The sequence below is a fragment of the Cryptotermes secundus genome, unplaced genomic scaffold, assembly GCF_002891405.2.
Source record: "Cryptotermes secundus unplaced genomic scaffold, Csec_1.0 scaffold588, whole genome shotgun sequence".
NCBI classification, from domain to species: Eukaryota; Metazoa; Arthropoda; class Insecta; order Blattodea; family Kalotermitidae; genus Cryptotermes; species Cryptotermes secundus.
In genome coordinates this window covers 392,844-404,862 of record NW_019737990.1, presented here as the reverse complement: position 1 = coordinate 404,862, position 12,019 = coordinate 392,844, and the positions used below count along the sequence as shown (strand labels likewise).

The 12,019-nt window shown below is 43.0% G+C and overlaps 1 protein-coding gene across 1 annotated transcript in view; it reads left to right on the top strand.

Moving 5' to 3' along the window:
• The first annotated feature begins 6,016 nt into the window (after positions 1-6,016).
• The window catches only part of LOC111870651 (sodium-dependent serotonin transporter), a 131,372-nt gene continuing 125,369 nt past the window's right edge, over positions 6,017-12,019 (top strand). The window contains exon 1 of the mRNA XM_023863119.2: positions 6,017-6,170. The gene's annotated coding sequence lies outside the window, so the exon portion shown is untranslated. The remainder of the gene's footprint in view (positions 6,171-12,019) is intronic.

Below are 12,019 nucleotides of genomic sequence, written 5' to 3'. Positions count from 1 at the left end.
TAGGACGAATATAGTGCTCCTCATATCATAGTTCTTTCTTCCTCTATACGTTTTCCTGCTTAAGAGAAATGTGAATTCTCGCACCGAAACAGTTACAATGTCCACAAGGGATTTCTAAAATAATTACTCTTCACCCAGTATCATTAGGCTGACTACAACAAGGACGACAAGATGGGCAGGAAACGTAGCATGCACCGAAGATGAGAAGTGCAACAAAAGTGCAGCTGCAGGAACACAACGGAAGAGAAAATTTGAGAAGCATAGACATAGATGGGGGCATAATAAGAAAAAGGAATTTTAAAGTAACTTATGCAGATGCTTTATCGTCACTACTTTTCAACTTTGATTTAGAATATTCAATTAGGAAAGTCCAAGAAATCCAGGTAGGGCTGAAATTAAATGGGACATGTCAGCTGTTGATCTATGCTGATTACGTGAATCTACTATAAAGAGAAACATACAAATTTTAACTGACGCTAGTAATGAGGTTGGTCTAGAAGTAAACACAGAGAAAACTAAGTATATGTTGCTCTCTCGTCACCAAAATGCAGGGAAAATTCAGAACAAAAAGATAGGTAACAGATGTTTTGAAAATGTGGTACAGTTCAGATATTTGGCAACGACTATAACAAATCAAAAGCTGATTCAATAGGAAATTAAGAGGAGACTGAACTCGGGTAATGCTTGCTACCATTCAGTTCAGAACCTTTTCTCTTCTCGTCTGGTGTCTAAAAACATAAAAAATCAGAATATACAAATTATAATTTTGCGTGTGGTTCTGAATGTGTGTGAAAAACTAGCCTATGACTTTAAGGGAAGAACATAGACTTAGGTTTGGAGAAAACTACATAATGATGCACTTTATAACTTGTGCCCTACGTAAAGTATAATTAGAAGGATCAAGTCAGGGAGGATGAGATGGGAAGGGCATCTAGCACGAATTGGGGAGAAGAGGAATGCATATAGGATATTGGTGGGAAAGCCAGATGGAAAGAGGCCACTGGGACGACCAAGACGTAGGTGGGTGGACAATATTAAATGGATCGTAGAGAGATAGGATGGGATAGTATGGATTGGATTGATCTGGCTCAGGACAGGGACCAGGGGGGGCCCTTGTGAACACGGTAATAAACCTTTGGCTTCCATAAAACGATTGGAAGTTTTTGAGTAACTGCACAATTTACAGCTTCTCAAGAAGGGCTCAGTTCCATGAACGAGTAATGAGTAAAAGTAACTTACTGTGCGGGTGAACATAGTAATGAAATTTCGAGTTGCATAAAAAGCAAGGAATTTCTTGAGTACCTGAGCGAGTATTAGCTCTTGGTTCGGTTTCATGGAGTTACTTAGGGAGTCCATGTTACATGCAGTCTTCTTTGCTGCGGGTTATTTAAGGACGCCGTACATTTAGAATAATAATTGTTGAGTGATGAATTGGAAAGAATTTGGGAGGATGTGTTTGTTACTGAATTGTGTTTGTCCCAACATCTGCCTGGAGGGACTGAGGAAAGTCACAAGAAACCTCAGTTAGGATAAAAGATGTAAGAACCGAGATTCGAACCGAACACCTCCAGAATGCTATTCTGATTTGTTACCGCTGCGCCAACCCGCTCTAGTATAATTATCTACAGAGAGGCGTCATTACATTCTAGTTTAGTAATGGCAGCCCATGTAGACGGGCCTGTTGCTTAATAGGAAAGCCTATATTAATGAACTTTTTCTGTTCACCTGGAAGATATTTTATACGATTGGCATATACAAAGGTTTCAGCTGCGACACGCAATCCGGTATTGACACACAATGAAAACGCCAACAACAAAAAATATCAGGTGCAAAACATGTACTTTCTCACACAGAGGACGTACCGTTGTTTTCCTGAAGTTGTCACCTATGGAGTTTTATTTAGGGATATGTCCTCATAAGAGGGCACGCGGTAGGGCAGTTGGTTGAGACACTACTACTGGCTACAAGCCGGAAGGTGGCGATTTCGATTCCCGATGAGGTGGATTTCTTTTCAATTTACCTAATCCTTCCAGCCTCGGTATAGCCCTGGGATCGACTAAACCTCTAACAGAAAAAAAGTACCAGGAATCTTCCTGGGGGTAAAGGGCGGCCGGCGCATAAGGCTAACAACATTACCGCCGTCTTCGAGCAGATTGTCTAGAAAATATGTTAGCCTCGACGTCTCACAACACCATGGGCCTCCACGGGCTTTTACAGAGATAGATTTACCTTATGTCCTCCATACATTACTATAATTTAATGAAAATCGGTAGAATATTTTTTCGATAAATCTTTTTTTTTCCGGGAGAATTTTAAGGGCCCCAGTTTTTAAAGACGCAGCATTCAGATTACCCTCCGACCGGCCCATAATGAATAAAGCTTAGGGCGAATATGGGCAACTTCCATCCAGCAGGCCAGACGTCATGGAGACGCACATACAAACAGACAGATGTCAGGCCAAGGAACAATTTTCCTTAATCAGAAGAGCTAGAAACATGTAACTCCATCATCTCCTGATGGATTCTTTTCATTAAACTCAGTCGAAGCACCCGTCTTGGTGTAGCGTTTCGTGGATTTCCTCAGTTTCTTCAGGTAATAACCAGGGTAATACCTTGATTAGGTCACGATCGCTTCCTTCCTATTCCTTTCCAATTCATCACATATGAATCATCATACCAGCCGACGCCATACAATTGTAGCTACTGAGGCTGTTGTAAGATAACTCAAGGAACACGCAAAAGGGTTTACTCAGCAACGCTGTACACCAAAGTTCACTCCACAGTCGTTCATCTGACACAGCCTGTTCACCCATTCTTAGCCTGCTTTCCTTATGAGATTCCTTCCTGTCCGCGTGTCTGTGTGTGTAACTTTTGAAGGCCTGAATACATTTTTATGAAACTTCGCATTTATATCACGGCACCTGAGCCCATCTCAACGGCGTACTTCATAAATCCATCCTACCAATCTGTGTTTCTCTATATGTGTGTTGCTAGGCAACGGCTTGGTAAAACGGTTATCGCGGTAATGAATACGCACTCACCAGTTGAAGAATTGTTGGACAATTTGTGTCGTATTAAAGGAAAATAGGCGATTAGTTCATCTCAGAACAACTTGTTAACAATTTAAATAGCCCCGGAACTGGCCACTGCTATGACTATGGTCTTCTGGGATATGACGCCCTGTCTTCTGATAGACGGTTACCGGAATTTTGGAGAAACCTATTGTGTCCATCTTTTTCCGAGAAATTTGTAACAATTTCCCAAAATGCACAACGTCAAATCTCAGAAATCCTCAGCCTCAACATTCATGAGAGTGAGAACCTGCATGTTGATGCATGTCCATGTATCGGCAGGATGGTGGTCCTGTTTAGCTGAAGAGCGGCAGGATGGTGATCCTGTTTAGCTGAAGAGCGGCAGGATGGTGATCCTGAGATCACAAATGGGCTCATTGCACCAGCCCCTATTGGTAGACAAATATGGAGCATTAGTGGAATGATAAGTGGCAGGGTAAAACAGAAGTGCTCGTAGCAAAAATCTTGATTAATGCCACTTTGTACACCACAAACCCCAAACTCACCGTCCTGCTATTGAAGCAGGACCTTTACAGTGAGATACGGCTGTAATGTATATGATCTATTAGCGCTTAAATAACTGCATGGAGCCAAGTCCTCCTTGAGACGCTGCCAGTTGCGCAGTTACTCAAGAATTTACCAAGATTTTATGGAACCCAAAGTTTCATTAAGGCATGTACTGTCTTCGCTCGCTTAGAAACTGAGATCGTGGGTTCGAATCCCACTCTGGGAATGGATGTATAGTTTGTGTGTGTGCGTTTTTCTGTGTTTGTGTAGAGGTAGAGGCCTTGCGACGAGCTGATCACCCGCCCAAGGAGTCCTACCGTATGTCTAAGATCTAGTAAAACCGAAGTAAACGGAGAAGTTCATGGAGGTAGGCCTAGACCCAGTGGGGCTGTAGTGCCAAGGAAAAAAATAGTTTCATTAATGTGTTAACAAGAACCCACCACTGGTCTCTCTTCTAGGCCAGATGTATACAGTCCACATTTTCCCATACCATTTCTTTAAGATCCATTTTAATATTTAGTGTCGATTAGTTTTGCAGTCTCACGCGCAACACTATGTTCTATAAAATGCATTAAAAGATATTCACTTTAAAAGTTTATCACTACAGACCGCCTCTGTGATCTAGTGGTCAGAGGTCCTGACTACAGATCCAGAAGTCCGGGTTCGATTCCCGGGGCTAGCAGATTTTCTGAGAAGTAGTGGGTCTGGAACTTGGTCCATTCAGCTTCGTGATGATAACTGGGGAGCTATTTCAAGGAAATAGCGGCTCCGGTCTAGAAAACCGAAATTAACGGCCGTGGGGATCCGTTGCGCTGATAACGCGACATCCTCTATCCGCTGAAGTTGGTACTAACTTCGCCGAAAAGCGACGGTCGCCCTGTCGGTATAGTTCCCTTGCGGACTAAAACCACGGAATTTGTTTTGTTCACTACATGTTCCTATCAGTGTGGTCATCATCGGGTGTTAAAATTATTGGACGAGGAAACAGCTGTCTTCTCTTTAGTTGATTATGTTTTTAATATGTATAAGTCCTCTCAATGCACATGTGTGTATGAGTTGGTGCATTGTATTCCCTCCTGTTTTGTGCTGTGCTGCATGTCATGTGTTTGAATACATTGGTAAACTTTTGAAGTGAATAACTTTTAATAAATTATATAAAACATAGTGTTGCGCGTGAGACTGTAAAACTAATCGACACTAAGTGATAAAAGCAACAGGATGCTACGAATATAATATTTTAATATTACCCTCTAATCTAGTCGGGATACCGTAGTCGGTATAGAGACTAGCTACTGGCTGGACGACCATGGGGTCGGAGTTCGAGTCCCGGTGCGGTCAAGAATTTTCACTTCTCCATGTCGTCCAGACCGGCTCTGTGGCCCACGAAACCTCCTATCCAATGGGTATCGGGTGTTATTTCCCCGGGGGCAAAGCGGCCGGTCCGTGAAGGTGACCACTCTCCTCCAACTAGTGCCGAGGTCAAGAAAACGTGGGTCTACACATGCACTCCCCTATACGCCTTCAGGGCGTAGTGGTTACTTAGCTAAGTACAGGGACAACTGTACCTTTACCTTTTTATCCTCTCACCTACGCCAAAATATTCAAAATGCCCTAGCAGAAATCTCATTTACAGATTTTTTTTGTCTGTCCAGCGTCTGAGGCAACTATACTCTTTCATGCTCAAACAGACAATGTCTTTTTGCTCGAACAGTAGGATTGTAGGTTCGAATCCCACTCGAGGCATGAATGTCTGCGTTCATTCTGAGTTTGTGTTGCCCTGTCTGTAGGTAGCGTCCTTGCGACGGGCTGAACACCCGTCCAAGGAGCCCTACCGTCTGTGTAGAAAAGATTATGAAAATGAAGAAGAGGCCAGGGCCCAAGAAAGGGCTGTACAGCCATTGAATGAACGAATGAATGAATACTGTAACGAACAGACATGATTTCCATACGAAGGCGTTCCTGTTTTACTTTGTAAAGAATTGTTAAAAAGCGGGACTTCCTGCAAACAAATGAAGGATTACCCCAGTCGCACCACCGCTACAACACTGTAATGACGTTTAAGTGACGTAACAAAACAGAGCGTCGTTAATCAGAACTGATATCAGCGCAGAGTAATGCGTTTGTAAGAGTGGCATAGTGTTTACTGGAACATGAGTAATGAACGGTGACAAAAAAAAAAGAGAGAAAAGGACGGTAGATAGCCACCAAACTTTAACGAACACGACCGAAGATGACCGAAGTATGACTTAACAAAACAAAAAGTAACATTGGGCGTCGCGGGTGGAAAAAGAAAAGCGTGGCGCGCGCGGGAGTAGTTCAGTTTGGAAACTAAAGTTTTCTTCTTGTGTTTGCGCCCCCCTCCCTCGACCCGTCTGCAGGCGGCAGTGTTAAACAGGTTCCAGAGGCAGAGGACACTGCGCGCTCAGTGCTACAGGTTGCTGTGGCGGGAACACGGCTCGGCAGACTTCTCGCCTCTGTTCCATCCAGCACAATACTCTAAGAAGGCGCTGGGGCCAAACATGACGGAGCGCCCCATGGCGCCTCCCCGATCCAGAGCCCCGTACATCAACAGCCGCTAACTACAGATATCACGGTGAGTCTTAACTTCTTCATTTCACTTGTACTTCTGTATGGATGTGAAACTTAGTCTCTCTTCAAGAATGGGATATAATACCTTGAAGTCCGCTGAAACTCAACAGACGTTTAGGAGAAACATATCCCCCCCAGTTTTCAGGTTCGAAGGATAACGTAAGCGAGAAGCCAGTGTGAAAGCAGGTGGCAAATGGAACTGGTTTCTTTCTTGGCTTATTCTACCCTGAAGATGGACGCGATATGTTCCTCCGAAAGTTCGGTTGACTTTAAACGGACTACAGGCGCGTTATATCGCAGATAGTCACCGCTGTGAGAACGTCTAGTTGCTCTGAGGGGGGACCACTGACTGAGGATGTTTGAAAACAGGGTTCTGGGGGCAATATTTGAAAGTTAAGGTACAGAAAGTGGGAAAGTTGTCCCGATGCTTAACTACTTAAGCACTACGCCATGAAGACGTATGGGGGAGTGAATGTATAGACCCACACATTCTTGATCTCGGCACTAGTTGAAGGTGAGTGGTCAGCTTCACGCCCCGTCCGCTTTACCCCCAGGGAAAGAGCCACCGGTACCCATTGGATAGGAGGCTGGGTGGTCCCCAAAGCCGGTCTGGACGATGTGGAGAAGAGAAAATTCTTGCCCCCACCGGAACTCGAACTGCGACCGCATGGTCGTCCGGCCCGTAGCCAGTCGCTGTACCGACTGCGCTATCCCGGCTCTTAATATTTGGACGTTAGAGGAAGTAATAGGAGACTGAACAAAATTACATACTAAGAATTTTAACAATTTGTATTCCTCACAAAAATTATTAAAATGTCTAAATGAAGGAGGGTGACAGGTGGAGGGCACGTAGAACGCATGGGAGGAAGATGAACAAAACGTTTGGTAGGGATACCTGAAGGAAAGAGTCCTCTAGAAAGATCCAGTTGCAGACGGGAGGATAATATTAAAACTGAAATTTAAAGAAATAGGATTGGGGTGTGTGAACTGGATTTGTGTGACTCAGAAAAGGGCACAGTGGCAGATTCTTGAAAACAAAGTATTGAAACTTCGGGTTCCACAAACCGCTGGGAATTTTGTTAGTGACTGAGTTAAGTACTAGCTTCTCAGGATGAACTCAAGTTTCATGGGCTTAGTTGGTTAGGCGCAATACGTCAGTTATCATAATCATCATCATCATCATAATCATGGGGCGAGACTGAGTCCACTTGGTACTGCGGCCACTACTGGCCTATTGTTCCAGCCCCAGATGATAGATGATGGCGATTGTGGAGCAATTGGTGGAATGGGAATTGGCAGGGGAAACGGAAGTACTCGGAGAAAACCTGCCACTTTATCCACCACAAATCCCACTTGACCAGACCAGTGATCGAACCCGGACCGCCGCGGTGGAAAGTTGGTTAGTCGCGAGTATATCGTTGTGAAGGTCTGATTTCAATTCCAGGATGCACAACTATTTGGTATTTTATTACGTGCAATGCGACCCCCCAGTTGTGCTGAGACGTGCCTTCTGCATGACCTTGGAAGTTAACATTCAGCGAGACTCGATATGGGGCACATCTGCTACAGACTGCAATAAACTATTTTTTCTTTTGAGATTTCAGGATTTCATGGCAGTGAAAATTAATATTGTAGTCTTTTATATTATAACAAGGTGTACTCACGTAGGCGAGTACTAAGTTTTCGGGCGAGTATCCTGCCTCAATCGTCAGATATAAAATTGTTATTTAGTTTACCATCTGAAGACTCTTCAAATCTGCCCGAATTTCCGAAAGTTACATTAAGATATCATTTACTTTAACAATTTTACCTGTTTTCAGAAGGGTTTTAGTGGTAAAAGTCACTCATTGATTAACAAATTAGATGACTTAATTTATCTTCAGCTATTTAAGCGCGTTGGTAATTATATTTTCCACCTGCTTCAACATTAAGAAGACTATGCATTCTGCCTATACAATGTACTATTTTCTGTCCCATGATACTTTCAACAAACAGCAAATATTTCCCTAAACAGAATTAACTGGCTGGTACTTATAATTCAGACGGAGTATGTCTGCAGATGGGTACAAACTTAACTTATAAATGTCATTTAAATTAAAATCCCACTTCAGAGATTTAATGCATTGTGGAGTTCAGGTTCAGTTAAAAGTCTGCATCTGTTTGAAATGAAAATTGAATTATTCAGTGTAAAATGGACACTCACTTTAACACACTTCCGAAAAAAAATATATACATCTATAATGATTTGAAGAACTCGTTTAACGTCATACCACGGCGTGTCACCGTTTTCAGTGCAACAGTGTAACTAGTCACTTAGGCGGCACCGCTGCTCCTTTGGGCGATTTCTACATATGTGAAAGGGCGTAAAAATAAAGTAAAGTTAGGCCAACCCGTTCCTGTACTGAGTCCTTCAATTTCTAATATATAAAACGATCATTTAGGTCTATTGCCTTTCTTCTGGAAGCAAGAAGTGGCCATTTTCGGGAAACAAAGTATCACTGAAAACCTTCAGCACGACCTGTGTGGTTCAACTTACATGTCCAAGTGCGAACCAAAGACAATATACAGAAGTCACTTGACACAAGTGTTGTGGCATATCAAGTTCTCACGGCAGTTAACAGCCTGACGTTTCGGAGCAACATGCTGACTCCACTTTCAGGTACAAAGATTAGGCGAAGCAGGAGACAGAAAAAAGTATGAGGCAGTCTAAGCTTGCGTTACTCTTTGACCGTGAAGATGGAGACGATAAATTCCTCCGAAACGTCACTGTCTCCGAACCACACCACAAGGCGATGTGACCTAGAACACAGTGCTGTTCCCAAATCATAGTTCGCTAATAACTTCCGATTTCATGTTGGCATATTAACATACCATAAATTTGAAAATAAAAATGAAAAGTTGTCCCTGTGTTTAATTCAGCACCATGTCATAAAAACGTATGGGGGAGTGGAGGTACAATTCCAGCAGTCTTGACCTCGGTATTAGATGGAGGTGAGCGATCAGCTTCAGGCTCCGGTCGCTTAACCCCTGGGGAAAGAGCCCCCGGTAAACACTGTACAGGAGGCTGAGTGGGCTTGCTTCTTCCGGGAACTGAATTCCGGGCGTCCGGCCCGTAGCCCATCGCTATACCGATTGGACTATCCCGGCTCTTCTTCAAACTTACTGTAAGAAGTAATAATAATAAAGTGAGTGTATCCTTTATTTATTAACCAATTAGGTGATCTGCCCGGGGTTTCCAGTTCGTAATGCAGCCGTGTAATACATTGGAACTTTATAGTGTTGATGTTCATAATATTAATATAAAGAAATAACAGCGAGGGAATCAATCCATTACAACGTAAATCCTCACATTTATGCTTTTTACATTTTTTAATTCGCTTTAGTGGGGTGGTGGTGTCCAACTGGGTCCACTCGGCACGGCGGCCACTGAATGGCCTATTGTATCTGCCCCATGTGATTATGATGATGGAGAATTTGGTGGAATGAAGATTGGCAGGGGAAACCGAAGTACTCGGAGAAAACCCGCACCAGCGCCACTTTGTCCACCACAAATCCCACTTGACCAGACTCGGGATCGAACTCGGACCGCCGCGGTGGGAATCCAGCGACTAACCGCTTGAGCTATGGTGCGGGCCAAAATTACTGCTTACCTTTTGAAAACTGAAAATTAAGTATCTCAAACGCTGCAACTGATATATATATATAGTTAGCATTTCCTAAACGAGGGAAGAACTCTCTACGCTGGGACGAACAGTTCTAGAGCAATAATCAAGGTATTATTTTCGGGGGTTTTATAAATTTTGGAGACCTGTCAGGTATCTAAAACTGCCCCTGAGTAGTCGTCTACCATCAAGAAAAATTTCGTCGAAACAGGTTCAGCGGCGTCAAAATATATACTACGTCGTAAAAATAAGTTTTGAGACTAATATTTTAAAATTTATTTTAATATATGCTGATATTAACAACCTAGAATTTTTCAAAGTAATATCCCTCCAATCCTTACAATATTTCCAGCGCTACGGCCATTGTTCAAAACAGTTTTTAAAATCTTGAAGAGGAATGTCTGTCAAAATCGTTTTCACAGTTGATTTAACGTCTTCAACGTCCGAGAAACGCTTTCCTTTAGGCACAAGCTTTCGAGTTCTGAAAACAGCCAGAAGTGAGCTGGAGCCAAGGCAGAAGAGTATGGCGGATGATCCGTGGCAGAGATGCCTTTTCCTGCTAAAATCTGCGACACTCGAAACGAAGGCTATGCCGGCGGGTTGTTTTGGTGAAGAATCAGTGAATTATCTCTCCACAACTCACCTCCGTTGTGCCTCGCGGCGTCAATAAGCCTTTTCAACACTTCCACGTGATCACTTCGGGTACAGATTCAAAGTTGATGATATCCGTGATGTCGAAAAAAAGCAGGTAAATATTGTTTTGATCTTGCACTTTGTTATCCGTGGCTTCTTTGGCGTGGGGATTAACCATAAACTGTTTTTAACGTCTCTAACAATTCACTTGACAATTTATGCAGTTTAATACAGAAATTCGCATTTACACTGTGTTTCATCTTACGCTCCATTTGCATGTCTGGACACAGATGAGACACAGTGATTTGTTTACCTAATATTGAACGCACCTTATCCAGACTTTCCTCGTGAGCTCTGTTTTGTTGAGTCACCTAACATTCCAAGTAACAGCGTTGCCAGATCGCCCGGCGCGAAATTAAAAATGAGGCTCAAACGAATTTTATTTGCCCAACATTGTAAAGATCAACAGATGCACAAACTCACACTCGTCTCTGTTGTGTTATTAGAGAGATTACCAATTTGAAATCTATGAATGTGAAGCAGGAAAACTGAGCAGGTTGGTGTAGCGGTAACTTTCAAAGATTTTTATTCTCCAGGTGCTCAGTTCGATTGTCGGTCTCGATACCAGCTAGTCTGAGTGAGGTTACTAAGTCCCTCCAGACAAACAGTAGCGCAGTCTCTCGGTTAGTTAAGTCAGAGACTCGGAAAGTTTTGAATATGAAGAATTCTATCTTCTTGGATATAACAACTTACAGCCCGTAGAAAGTCAACAGACGCTTCGTAGGAAAATTTCGTCTCCATCTTCAGAGTGGAAGATCAAACCAGTCAAGAAACCAGTATGATGTAGGTACTAAGGAAATATATGAATTAAGACACGAACACCTTTACTTTCAAGATCCTTCTCAGTTTTTCACTAATTGTCCAACATTTGACGCAATGGAGTCCAGGTACAGAGAGCATCGTAAAATAAGCCCCGTCCACATACACACAGCCACACAACAGAACTACGGGTCACGTTCATAATTTACGACTGATTTTCTATTTTGTTGGAGTCTTATCGACCGTTTCGAGTTGATAGAGTGATATAAAATTAATCTGCAGAACATCATTGGTACATGCACGTGTGTGATGCCATTGTGTAGTTACATCGCGTGTGACCGCTGTAACATGAAGATTTCTGTTGCCATCCGTTATTAATCCTGGCGCACTTTACGACTTTGTGGGTGCCGGAAAGTTGGCTTAAAGGTTTCATATCCCACCACGAAGCGTCTCGTCGTCCTACAACAGCGATCGACAAACAAATCACAAACTTGATGATTACTCTGAAATCTGACGCCTTGAAGTCCGACAGAAGTTAATCGACGTTTCGGAGTAACGTATAGCGTCTACCTTTAGCTTCGAAGCCAATTGTCAGCTTAGCAGAACGAGACGCGGATATCAAAGTCAAATCGACGGTCTGTCAGTTGGTTCTGGTGTCGAACTCCACCTGGGGCTCATGACCAGATTTTAACCTTTGTTACAACAGTCATTGTTTTGCCCTTGTTCGGGTCTTCTCTCA